Source organism: Marmota flaviventris, chromosome 6 (genome assembly GCF_047511675.1).
Source record: "Marmota flaviventris isolate mMarFla1 chromosome 6, mMarFla1.hap1, whole genome shotgun sequence".
Taxonomy (NCBI): domain Eukaryota; kingdom Metazoa; phylum Chordata; class Mammalia; order Rodentia; family Sciuridae; genus Marmota; species Marmota flaviventris.
In genome coordinates this window covers 19,338,413-19,352,104 of record NC_092503.1, presented here as the reverse complement: position 1 = coordinate 19,352,104, position 13,692 = coordinate 19,338,413, and positions in this window count along the sequence as shown.

Here is a 13,692-nt window from a genome sequence, read left to right as displayed (position 1 = left end):
CCCCTGCCCCAGCCCTTAGCCTCTGGCTCTGCCCCCCGCCCCGCCCGCCCCCCCGCCCTGGCCTGGCTCCTGGCTTGAGCCTGTGCTGGCCCTTGTGGCTCAGCTGCGCCCCTGGACTTTGAAGCGGGGCCCTTGCTTGGGCCGTCCTCCTGCTCCCCTTGGCTTGTGCGCACTGCCCTGGCCTTGTGCCGCCCGCCCCAGCCCGGCCCTTCCCTGCTTTGCCCTTGCGTGGGCCCCCCCTCTAGTTCCCTAGCCCGGGCTCCTTGCTTGGGTCCCGGCGCCACGCCCCCGCCGCCTCCCGGCACTGGACCTGCCCTCCCTTGGCCGGTCTCTGTTGCCTGACCCTGCCAGAGCCCTCGGCCTGATCCCTTTGCCAGGATGCTCCCCTGGTCCAGGGCAGTGGGCTTGGCCTCGTGGCGCCTTCGTGCTCCCTAGGGGACAAGGTAGCCCTGCCCCTTTGCCCTCCCTCTGCCCCGTCCCCCGCCCTCCCCACCGCTGCCCAAGCCCCGCTGCCCAAGCCCGCCGCCCAAGCCCCGCCGCCCAAGCCCCGCCCCTGGAAGTGGACCTGGGCCTTGAGCCTACCTCCCCGGAGGCCGTCCAGTGCCCTGCTGTGCCGTCCCGTGTCGTCCCGTCCCTCCCGTCCACTCCATTCTCTCCATTCCCCTCCCAGGCCCTGTCCCTTCCCTTGAGTCCTTGAGTCCGGCCGGGTCCTCACGCCATCACACGTGGTCTCCCATTGCAGGGCCTGACTCCTTGCTTGAGCCCAGGCCGCTCTTCTGGAGGTCCCTGTGCCTGTCCCATCCTCTCAGGCCCCTTGCTTGGGCCCCCTCCTTCCTGTGCCTGCCCTGTGGTCCCCTGGTGCCCCGTGGATCCTTGCACTGCCGAGAAACACCCCCTCCCCCTGCTTGCCCCTCGCCTGGGCTCCTGGATCGGGTCCTGGCTCTCCCCACACCCGGGCTTGGGACCCAATGTCTCCCCCTCACGGTGCCCTCCTTTGGCCCTTGTTGGCCCTCAACAGTTGGTCCCCCGGTCCCTTGGTGAGGAACTAGTCCCCTGGGCAGCGGAGTGGCCTTGTCTGGCCTGTGCGCCCTGCAGGCCCCCTATGGGAAACACAGCCCTGCCCCTCGCCGGGCCCCCTTGCTGCCCGCACCCTGACACCTGGCAGTGGACGTGGGCCTGGCCTTGCGCCGCTTTCCCCTGCCCCGTGCCCTCCCTTCCCCCAGCCCCCACCCTCTGGCCTTGCATGCTGCCCCCTACCCCCGCGGAGCCCTCCCCAAGCCTGACCCTTCGCGCTCCAGTCCCCTGAGCCCCTGACCGTGTTCCTCGCGTGGCGTGGCGTGGCGTGGCGTCGTGTCTGCGCCGGGGGCCCCTTGCTTGGGCCCCCCCACCGCGCTCCCCTCGGTGTCCCTCGCGCCTCCTCCCGCCGTCCCCCTCATCCTTGCGCCGCCCCCATCCTCCCCTTCCCTGCTGTCCCCTCGCGGCGCGCGGTCTTGCAGTCGGTGCGCTCGGTCGGTGCGTGCGTCCTCCTGCGTCGGGTCCGTCCCCTGCCTGGGCCCCTTGCTTGGGTCCTGGCTCTCACCCCTCTCCGCCCCCCCCCACCCCGTGACACCGCGCCGAGCCCTCCCGTCGCCCTCCTCCAGGCCCCCGTCCCTTGCCAGGCCCCCTTTGCCAGGTCCCTGTCCCAGGATTCCCATCTGGGCCATTGCGCCTTAGAAGGGAAACAGGCCTGCCCCTCGCCTGGGCCACTTGCTCTCCCTGGGCCCTTGGTTGCGCACCGTGCACCCGGAACCCTTACACCTGGCCGTAGACCTGGGCCTCGAGCCCCCTCCCCTCCCCTCCCCAGCCCTGTCCACACTCCTGAGCCCCCTGCCCCAGCCCTTAGCCTCTGGCTCTGCCCCCCCGCCCCGCCCGCCCCCCCGCCCTGGCCGGGCTCCTGCTTGAGCCTGTGCTGGCCCTTGTGGCTCAGCTGCGCCCCTGGACTTTGAAAGCGGGGCCCTTGCTTGGGCCGTCCTCCTGCTCCCCTTGGCTTGTGCGCACTGCCCTGGCCTTGTGCCGCCCGCCCCAGCCCGGCCCTTCCCTGCTTTGCCCTTGCGTGGGGCCCCCCCTCTAGTTCCCTAGCCCGGGCTCCTTGCTTGGGTCCCGGCGCCACGCCCCCGCCGCCTCCCGGCACTGGACCTGCCCTCCCTTGGCCGGTCTCTGTTGCCTGACCCTGCCAGAGCCCTCGGCCTGATCCCTTTGCCAGGATGCTCCCCTGGTCCAGGGCAGTGGGCTTGGCCTCGTGGCGCCTTCGTGCTCCCTAGGGGACAAGGTAGCCCTGCCCCTTTGCCCTCCCTCTGCCCCGTCCCCCGCCCTCCCCACCGCTGCCCAAGCCCCGCTGCCCAAGCCCCGCCGCCCAAGCCCCGCCGCCCAAGCCCCGCCCCTGGAAGTGGACCTGGGCCTTGAGCCTACCTCCCCGGGGCCGTCCAGTGCCCTGCTGTGCCGTCCCGTGTCGTCCCGTCCCTCCCGTCCACTCCATTCTCTCCATTCCCTCCCAGGCCCTGTCCCTTCCCTTGAGTCCTTGAGTCCGGCCGGGTCCTCACGCCATCACACGTGGTCTCCCATTGCAGGGCCTGACTCCTTGCTTGAGCCCAGGCCGCTCTTCTGGAGGTCCCTGTGCCTGTCCCATCCTCTCAGGCCCCTTGCTTGGGCCCCCTCCTTCCTGTGCCTGCCCTGTGGTCCCCTGGTGCCCCGTGGATCCTTGCACTGCCGAGAAACACCCCCTCCCCTGCTTGCCCCTCGCCTGGGCTCCTGGATCGGGGTCCTGGCTCTCCCCACACCCGGGCTTGGGACCCAATGTCTCCCCTCACGGTGCCCTCCTTTGGCCCTTGTGGCCCTCAACAGTTGGTCCCCCGGTCCCTTGGTGAGGAACTAGTCCCCTGGGGCAGCGGAGTGGCCTTGTCTGGCCTGTGCGCCCTGCAGGCCCCCTATGGGAAACACAGCCCTGCCCTCGCCGGGCCCCCTTGCTGCCCGCACCCTGACACCTGGCAGTGGACGTGGGCCTGGCCTTGCGCCGCTTTCCCCTGCCCCGTGCCCTCCCTTCCCCCAGCCCCCACCCTCTGGCCTTGCATGCTGCCCCCTACCCCCGCGGAGCCCTCCCCAAGCCTGACCCTTCGCGCTCCAGTCCCCTGAGCCCCTGACCGTGTTCCTCGCGTGGCGTGGCGTGGCGTGGCGTCGTGTCTGCGCCGGGGGCCCCTTGCTTGGGCCCCCCCACCGCGCTCCCCTCGGTGTCCCTCGCGCCTCCTCCCGCCGTCCCCCTCATCCTTGCGCCGCCCCCATCCTCCCCTTCCCTGCTGTCCCCTCGCGGCGCGCGGTCTTGCAGTCGGTGCGCTCGGTCGGTGCGTGCGTCCTCCTGCGTCGGGTCCGTCCCCTGCCTGGGCCCCTTGCTTGGGTCCTGGCTCTCACCCCTCTCCGCCCCCCCCACCCCGTGACACCGCGCCGAGCCCTCCCGTCGCCCTCCTCCAGGCCCCCGTCCCTTGCCAGGCCCCCTTTGCCAGGTCCCTGTCCCAGGATTCCCATCTGGGCCATTGCGCCTTAGAAGGGAAACAGGCCTGCCCCTCGCCTGGGCCACTTGCTCTCCCTGGGCCCTTGGTTGCGCACCGTGCACCCGGAACCCTTACACCTGGCCGTAGACCTGGGCCTCGAGCCCCCTCCCCTCCCCTCCCCAGCCCTGTCCACACTCCTGAGCCCCCTGCCCCAGCCCTTAGCCTCTGGCTCTGCCCCCCCGCCCCCGCCCGCCCCCCCGCCCTGGCCTGGCTCCTGGCTTGAGCCTGTGCTGGCCCTTGTGGCTCAGCTGCGCCCCTGGACTTTGAAAGCGGGGCCCTTGCTTGGGCCGTCCTCCTGCTCCCCTTGGCTTGTGCGCACTGCCCTGGCCTTGTGCCGCCCGCCCCGGCCCGGCCCTTCCCTGCTTTGCCCTTGCGTGGGCCCCCCCTCTAGTTCCCTAGCCCGGGCTCCTTGCTTGGGTCCCGGCGCCACGCCCCCGCCGCCTCCCGGCACTGGACTGCCCTCCCTTGGCCGGTCTCTGTTGCCTGACCCTGCCAGAGCCCTCGGCCTGATCCCTTTGCCAGGATGCTCCCCTGGTCCAGGGCAGTGGGCTTGGCCTCGTGGCGCCTTCGTGCTCCCTAGGGGACAAGGTAGCCCTGCCCCTTTGCCCTCCCTCTGCCCCGTCCCCCGCCCTCCCTGCCGCTGCCCAAGCCCCGCTGCCCAAGCCCCGCCGCCCAAGCCCCGCCGCCCAAGCCCCGCCCCTGGAAGTGGACCTGGGCCTTGAGCCTACCTCCCCGGGGCCGTCCAGTGCCCTGCTGTGCCGTCCCGTGTCGTCCCGTCCCTCCCGTCCACTCCATTCTCTCCATTCCCTCCCAGGCCCTGTCCCTTCCCTTGAGTCCTTGAGTCCGGCCGGGTCCTCACGCCATCACACGTGGTCTCCCATTGCAGGGCCTGACTCCTTGCTTGAGCCCAGGCCGCTCTTCTGGAGGTCCCTGTGCCTGTCCCATCCTCTCAGGCCCCTTGCTTGGGCCCCCTCCTTCCTGTGCCTGCCCTGTGGTCCCCTGGTGCCCCGTGGATCCTTGCACTGCCGAGAAACACCCCCTCCCCTGCTTGCCCCTCGCCTGGGCTCCTGGATCGGGTCCTGGCTCTCCCCACACCCGGGCTTGGGACCCAATGTCTCCCCCTCACGGTGCCCTCCTTTGGCCCTTGTTGGCCCTCAACAGTTGGTCCCCCGGTCCCTTGGTGAGGAACTAGTCCCCTGGGGCAGCGGAGTGGCCTTGTCTGGCCTGTGCGCCCTGCAGGCCCCCTATGGGAAACACAGCCCTGCCCCTCGCCGGGCCCCCTTGCTGCCCGCACCTGACACCTGGCAGTGGACGTGGGCCTGGCCTTGCGCCGCTTTCCCTGCCCCGTGCCCTCCCTTCCCCCAGCCCCCACCCTCTGGCCTTGCATGCTGCCCCCTACCCCCGCGGAGCCCTCCCCAAGCCTGACCCTTCGCGCTCCAGTCCCCTGAGCCCCTGACCGTGTTCCTCGCGTGGCGTGGCGTGGCGTGGCGTCGTGTCTGCGCCGGGGGCCCCTTGCTTGGGCCCCCCCACCGCGCTCCCCTCGGTGTCCCTCGCGCCTCCTCCCGCCGTCCCCCTCATCCTTGCGCCGCCCCCATCCTCCCCTTCCCTGCTGTCCCCTCGCGGCGCGCGGTCTTGCAGTCGGTGCGCTCGGTCGGTGCGTGCGTCCTCCTGCGTCGGGTCCGTCCCCTGCCTGGGCCCCTTGCTTGGGTCCTGGCTCTCACCCCCCTCTCCGCCCCCCCCACCCCGTGACACCGCGCCGAGCCCTCCCGTCGCCCTCCTCCAGGCCCCCGTCCCTTGCCAGGCCCCCTTTGCCAGGTCCCTGTCCCAGGATTCCCATCTGGGCCATTGCGCCTTAGAAGGGAAACAGGCCTGCCCCTCGCCTGGGCCACTTGCTCTCCCTGGGCCCTTGGTTGCGCACCGTGCACCCGGAACCCTTACACCTGGCCGTAGACCTGGGCCTCGAGCCCCCTCCCCTCCCCTCCCCAGCCCTGTCCACACTCCTGAGCCCCCTGCCCCAGCCCTTAGCCTCTGGCTCTGCCCCCCCGCCCCGCCCGCCCCCCCGCCCTGGCCTGGCTCCTGGCTTGAGCCTGTGCTGGCCCTTGTGGCTCAGCTGCGCCCCTGGACTTTGAAAGCGGGGCCCTTGCTTGGGCCGTCCTCCTGCTCCCCTTGGCTTGTGCGCACTGCCCTGGCCTTGTGCCGCCCGCCCCAGCCCGGCCCTTCCCTGCTTTGCCCTTGCGTGGGCCCCCCCTCTAGTTCCCTAGCCCGGGCTCCTTGCTTGGGTCCCGGCGCCACGCCCCCGCCGCCTCCCGGCACTGGACCTGCCCTCCCTTGGCCGGTCTCTGTTGCCTGACCCTGCCAGAGCCCTCGGCCTGATCCCTTTGCCAGGATGCTCCCCTGGTCCAGGGCAGTGGGCTTGGCCTCGTGGCGCCTTCGTGCTCCCTAGGGGACAAGGTAGCCCTGCCCCTTTGCCCTCCCTCTGCCCCGTCCCCCGCCCTCCCCACCGCTGCCCAAGCCCCGCTGCCCAAGCCCCGCCGCCCAAGCCCCGCCGCCCAAGCCCCGCCCCTGGAAGTGGACCTGGGCCTTGAGCCTACCTCCCCGGGGCCGTCCAGTGCCCTGCTGTGCCGTCCCGTGTCGTCCCGTCCCTCCCGTCCACTCCATTCTCTCCATTCCCTCCCAGGCCCTGTCCCTTCCCTTGAGTCCTTGAGTCCGGCCGGGTCCTCACGCCATCACACGTGGTCTCCCATTGCAGGGCCTGACTCCTTGCTTGAGCCCAGGCCGCTCTTCTGGAGGTCCCTGTGCCTGTCCCATCCTCTCAGGCCCCTTGCTTGGGCCCCCTCCTTCCTGTGCCTGCCCTGTGGTCCCCTGGTGCCCCGTGGATCCTTGCACTGCCGAGAAACACCCCCTCCCCTGCTTGCCCCTCGCCTGGGCTCCTGGATCGGGTCCTGGCTCTCCCCACACCCGGGCTTGGGACCCAATGTCTCCCCCTCACGGTGCCCTCCTTTGGCCCTTGTTGGCCCTCAACAGTTGGTCCCCCGGTCCCTTGGTGAGGAACTAGTCCCCTGGGGCAGCGGAGTGGCCTTGTCTGGCCTGTGCGCCCTGCAGGCCCCCTATGGGAAACACAGCCCTGCCCCTCGCCGGGCCCCCTTGCTGCCCGCACCCTGACACCTGGCAGTGGACGTGGGCCTGGCCTTGCGCCGCTTTCCCCTGCCCCGTGCCCTCCCTTCCCCCAGCCCCCACCCTCTGGCCTTGCATGCTGCCCCCTACCCCCGCGGAGCCCTCCCCAAGCCTGACCCTTCGCGCTCCAGTCCCCTGAGCCCCTGACCGTGTTCCTCGCGTGGCGTGGCGTGGCGTGGCGTCGTGTCTGCGCCGGGGGCCCCTTGCTTGGGCCCCCCCACCGCGCTCCCCTCGGTGTCCCTCGCGCCTCCTCCCGCCGTCCCCCTCATCCTTGCGCCGCCCCCATCCTCCCCTTCCCTGCTGTCCCCTCGCGGCGCGCGGTCTTGCAGTCGGTGCGCTCGGTCGGTGCGTGCGTCCTCCTGCGTCGGGTCCGTCCCCTGCCTGGGCCCCTTGCTTGGGTCCTGGCTCTCACCCCTCTCCGCCCCCCCCACCCCGTGACACCGCGCCGAGCCCTCCCGTCGCCCTCCTCCAGGCCCCCGTCCCTTGCCAGGCCCCCTTTGCCAGGTCCCTGTCCCAGGATTCCCATCTGGGCCATTGCGCCTTAGAAGGGAAACAGGCCTGCCCCTCGCCTGGGCCACTTGCTCTCCCTGGGCCCTTGGTTGCGCACCGTGCACCCGGAACCCTTACACCTGGCCGTAGACCTGGGCCTCGAGCCACCTCCCCTCCCCTCCCCAGCCCTGTCCACACTCCTGAGCCCCCTGCCCCAGCCCTTAGCCTCTGGCTCTGCCCCCCCGCCCTGGCCTGGCTCCTGGCTTGAGCCTGTGCTGGCCCTTGTGGCTCAGCTGCGCCCCTGGACTTTGAAAGCGGGGCCCTTGCTTGGGCCGTCCTCCTGCTCCCCTTGGCTTGTGCGCACTGCCCTGGCCTTGTGCCGCCCGCCCCGGCCCTTCCCTGCTTTGCCCTTGCGTGGGCCCTTCTCTAAGTCCCTAGCGTGAGTTCTTTTATTGGGTCCCTGCCCCACATCCCACCTCTATCCTTCTGCCCATAATACATCTCCACCCTGTGCCTTACCTCCATGGCCCTTTCATTTTCTGGTTCTGCTTGGACCCCTGTTTCTGATTTCTTTTCCTGGTTCCTCCTGTGTTCAGGCCTGTAGGCTTTGCCGTTTGGTCTGTTCCGCTTCCTTGGGCCCTAGCATCTCTTCTCTTTAATGCTTTCTTTTTCCTCCTTTATCCAAGGCCCTAGTTCGGAATTCTGTCTCCCATCAGCTGATCCAGGCCTTTATGGTACCTCCCCCTGTGCTCTTCTGTCCTTTCCCTTCTTTCCCTATTCCTGTCTGTTTTCTTGTCTTCCTCCCTGCCCTCTCTTGTGGTTCTTTCTTCCTTTTTCTGCCTCTTTGCTTGAGCCCCAGCTTTTTTTCTTTTCTTCCCTTTTCTCCTCCCATGATCTCAGACCCTTGGTTTTGGCCCGTTTCTGTGCCTCTTGTTTTTTCCCTTGCTCTCCTTAGGTCCTTGTTTCCGTATACTGAATCCTTATATTTGTAGTAGTCTTTGGCCTGGAGACTTTGTTCCCATGTTTCTACCACCTTCGCTTTCCTCCCTGGCCCTGTCCACTTTAGTGAACTCCATTCCCATGCCTTAGCCCTTGACTCTACCTTCCTTGTGGTGGCTCCTGGCTTGAGTCTCTAGTGGCCCTTGTTGCTCCGTGTGACCTTAGGCTTGACAGTGCCTCTTTGCTGTTTTCCTGCTCTCCAGTCTGTTAGTGCCGCTTGCCTGTCATCTCTGGCTTTTCTCTTCTTATTGATTTCTTTTTGTCCTCTATGTGGACCTAGAAGACGTGTATATTTTATCACTGATGTGTTAATTTGCAATGGCTCATCATTGTACACTGAGATTTTATGGGATATATGTCATTTGATTCATCTTGAAGCCAAGCCATCTTGTAAGTATTTAGAATTTATGTATGTATGTAATAAACAGTTTGTGAATCAATAAAATAGTGAGTATATTCTACTAACCTGAGGAGACAAGTGTCAGGTATTATCATTTGTTTCTTAAGAAATTGTATTCTACCTTTAATTAGTTTGAGACATTGCAGTTTGTTGAAAATTAAGACCAGGACACCTTTCAGGATATTATTGGAATGAATCCGGAGAAATGCAATGAAGGCTGAGAAGAAGGACACATTCTTTCCTTATGGAAAGAGATCTCACGTCTACTCCTTCCCTCTGTGCAGTAAATACCCACACTCCCACCCTGGGATTTTGGTAGATACTCACAGTATGGTAACATCTGAACACAGCTAATGGTCCTTGTTCTGGTGCAATGAAATATTGTTTCCCCTCCCTGCAGTTATCAGTTTTCGTGGACTCGATGGAACCCAATCACTCCAAAATTTGTGAGAGGAACCAAGTAATAATTCCAAGTTGAAACATCAACAATTTCAAAGCACGGGGATGATCTACAAGGGCACAAACTCACAGTAATTTTAGATGTGTATTACAAAATTCAAGGTACGCTGCAATTGAATTGATGGCCAAAGGAAGACAATTCCATCAATGCTCATTTTCCTTCCTTCTTTCTTTCCTTCCTTTCTTCCTTCTTTCTCCCTGCTCTCCATATTTTGCTCCTTTCTTTACATTAGGCAGTGCCAGTGACAATTGCTGGGAGCCATTAGCCAAGTAGGTATGACAATTTCCTTGCCAGCGTACCCCATGTTGCTGACATGTTGCAGCGACATTGAATGTAGGTGACCTTGCTCAAGGACCAAGGCAGATTAGGGTGTTCCCGGTTTTAAGATAAATCGTGTTTAGGGCGTTCCCAGTTTAGGTTCCAGGTTTAAGGTTTAAGATTATTCCTCCTGGGAATAGGGCGTATCCTGCTGCCTGAGTTCCCCTTGAGTTCTCACGTGATTCAGACAGTATATTTTGGAGATAGAAGCCCAGTGGAGGGGGATTTGGGAGAGAACGGGGATTTGGGCAGAGAACGCGGATTTCCCCAGAACGTGATTGTAGACAGCTGGTGTGAGTTTGGGAATAAAGAGTTGCTGTTTGAATCTACAAGCTGTGTGGTGGCTCGTGATTGTGTGCCCAGCCAGACTGCGGCATTTGTGCCCAGCCAGACTGTGGCATTTGGTGGCCCCTACGGGGAACTTCTGAAGTTTAGAGGTAAGTGAAATTGCTCGCCCCTGAGGAAGAGCGAAAGAATGGGTGAACATTTAAAAAAACAATGTGTTATTGTTTTGATTTATTTTGTTTTTTTTTCAAGTTGCCTGTTCCTAGAACTTTCTCAGGCAAACTGGGGAAAATGGTTGACTCAAGGTTTGAAGTTGTTCGCCTCCGAGCAAGAGAAATTGTTAGAGGAAGGAGGCACCCCAGTGAGACCAAGAACAATTAGGGCATATGTTGATACAATACAAAAATGTAGCCCATGGCTTTTTAAAGACAAGTTATTAAGTATATCAATGGGACCATCATGGTATCCTGTAGAAAGATTTTTCTTCAACAAGAAAGAGATGGCTAGTTCTGTTTGCTACACTTGTCTAAGATCTTGGTTTCTACAAAGTTCTGATTAATTTACAAAGCTAAAATGTTGAAACAGCAACCACTCTTTACTTATTAAGTCCCATAAGGTAATATATTTAAACGTGTGTTTTCATAAATTGGTAAATGGAAAAATGTTTAATATTGCTTTGTGTCTGTGTCTTTGCTAAAATAAGGTTACTAAGTGTTAAGATTCTATCGTGTAATTTATATACAAAGAGTAGAAAAATTTTCAGTTGGGTTTCAATTATAGTATTATAGTATCATAAAACATGAAAGTCTTTCATCTTATTAAAGTGGAGTAATTTGTCTAAATCAGAAATTTTATAAGAGTTGTTTCAAAATGTGAATTTATAAAAAGGGTTAACGGTTAAAAAAGAGATAGAAAAAGATTCAAGATGTGGAAATATATTTTAATATAAAAGGTTAAAGGAGAAAGAAATGTTTCTAGATGAGATAATCTCTGTGTGGTAAAGTAAAAAGTTGTAAAATGCCATTTAAAAAGATTTTGAGGAAACTAGACTTACTTTAAAAGCTTGAGAAAGGAAAAAAGAAGAAAAAGGTATTTGTACATGGCAGATTGAGACAAAGCTTCTCAATGGAGTTTAAAAAAAAAAGCCTTTGGTTGAAGGGCAGCCATGTAAACTAACATTAAAGAGATTTAAACAGAATCTAAGCCTCGTTTAAAAGAGTGAAGTTGTAGGTGGTGAAAAAGTACATTTAAAAGTACAGTGTAGATGATAATTGGAAGGCTTTAAAAGGTTAAATTGAAGGTGGTTAAAATGCCTTCATGATGGAGGAAAGAAGCTTAGTTAATCTTAAAGGCATTGCTTAAAAAATGGGAAGATAATAGGATAAAAGATATTTAGATAAAGAAGATTAAAAATTTAAAGTGAAAATCTTTAAAGACAGAAGTATAGAAAGTTAAAAAGAAAAAAGATAAAGAAGATGTAAAAAGATAGAAAAGATGTAGGAAGACAAGAATTTTAAACCCACAAAAAAAAAAAAAAAAAAAAAAACTAGGAGGAAAATAAGCAACTAAGGGTAAAAATACAAACCTTAGGAAAAAAAAAAACTAGAAGATAGAAAATGGTTGAAAATGTCAAGTAAGGTATTACACAGATAGAAAATGCAAAAAGCTAAGACAACTATTAGATACAGACATACTTATTAAAGCAAAAAGAGGGAATTGGAAAGGGGTATATATCCCCCATAGATAAACTTAAAATAACCCTTTTTACTCTAAACTTTTAAAATTTGGATTCATCAGGACTTAGTGCTGCGGAAAGACATGTGTATCCAAAAAATGTACATAAGCCTAAGGTACTTTGGAAAGATATTCTAACAGGACAATGGAAAGGTCCTGACCCAGTGATTGTCTGGAGTCGGGGTTTTGTTTGTGTTTTTCCACAGGGAGAACAGCAGCCGATTTGGATTCCAGAGAGGTTAACTAAAACAATTTCTACAGATCGAAAAGAAGATGATTTGACTCAAATCCATAACAGCTGATATCCAGAGCTCCAGCTTGGCCATTCTTACATCTGCAACAGTGATTAACCAGTGATATAATTTTTATTTCCTTGCCAGCGCACCCCATGTTAATTGTGGTAGTGCTGGCATATCTTTGCTGATGGTGTCACCAGTGATGCAATTTTTTCCCAAGGAGCCGTCAATTGGCTTGGTGTCGTGGCATTTCTGTATCCTCCTCCCTTCTGCTAATGATGGTCTAAAATTTGGGGGCCAACAGAGGTGAGGCAAAGAACCTCACCCCCCCACTGGTGCATAGACCTATCCACAAGTATGGCTGTATGCTGGACCGGTAGTCAGTGACGGGTATGATTCAATTGCAGTGGTATCAACCTAAGACAGGAGGCTGACGCCTAAAGGTCAGTTTTCCGATGACGGGTAAGAACCATATGTTGAATTGGACAACCTACCAGGCACGGTCCTTAAGCCACATTGCTTGTTGTTTAATTAATCAGAAGGGGGGAGATGCTGGGAGCCATTAGCCAAGTAGGTATGACAATTTCCTTGCCAGCGTACCCCATGTTGCTGACATGTTGCAGCGACATTGAATGTAGGTGACCTTGCTCAAGGACCAAGGCAGATTAGGGTGTTCCCGGTTTTAAGATAAATCGTGTTTAGGGCGTTCCCAGTTTAGGTTCCAGGTTTAAGGTTTAAGATTATTCCTCCTGGGAATAGGGCGTATCCTGCTGCCTGAGTTCCCCTTGAGTTCTCACGTGATTCAGACAGTATATTTTGGAGATAGAAGCCCAGTGGAGGGGGATTTGGGAGAGAACGGGGATTTGGGCAGAGAACGCGGATTTCCCCAGAACGTGATTGTAGACGGCTGGTGTGAGTTTGGGAATAAAGAGTTGCTGTTTGAATCTACAAGCTGTGTGGTGGCTCGTGATTGTGTGCCCAGCCAGACTGCGGCATTTGTGCCCAGCCAGACTGCGGCAGACAATAGCCTGTCCATGGATGGTGGTGGCAATTGAAAGATCAAGGAAGTGTGGTAAGCTGGGACATTGTGTGAGTCTATTCAAGAAGGTTTAGATGAGAAATTATTAGGTTCTGTGGGTTTTAGATCAATAAGTGACTTCATCCCCAGATGGTACTAACTGAGTGGCTGCACAGGTGCTGTGTAGCTAGAAGTGGTGGGCTTTTGGGGGCATGTCTTTGGGATATATATTTTATATCCAGCACAGTGGAGTCTCTCTGCTTCCTGATCATCGTGTGATCCACTTCCCTCCACCTCACTCTTCCTCCATGATGTTAAGCCTCATCGTGAACCTGGAAGAATGGAGCCTGCTGTCTATGGACTAAGACCTCTGAAATGGTGAGCACCCCCAAGAAAATTTTCCTTCTCTATAATTGTTTTTGTTAGGTACTTTTAGTTATAGCAGTGAAAAAGCTGAATAAAATAGACGTTTTCCTGGTCATGCAGAATTAGAACAGGACAGAGGAGGACAAGTCAAACTGGTTGGAAGCAGAGGAGTTTCATTTTCTCAAAGAGCCAGAACACCATGACAGATGGCTGGGCAATCTACATAGTAGAACTCAAGGCAATAGCCTAGACAGATCCCCTACCAAATGAGAGGTTAGAAACTCTACCTGGGCAGTCCCCATGTGGGCCAGATCTTTGCTCTGATTGGGATGACCTAGGTAAACTTAGGAAGATTTAGGAGTCCAAAACTTGTGCTGGGACCCATAGAATTTGACATTGGTGACTATGAGTCAGTTCCATATCCACTGGCCAGGGATAATAGAAGTTTACCCTGCATGACTTGCTCTTCTAAGATTCCCAAGAATGGGGAGGCCTGAGGCTAGAACCAGGGTTTGTCTGTTACAAGGAGTAATTGAAGGTAGGGATTTGATGATTAAAACTGACTCAAAATGACTTACTGCCATTATAATATTCACTCCCCAAATGAGCACAGGTGGCACCCCCAGTTTTCT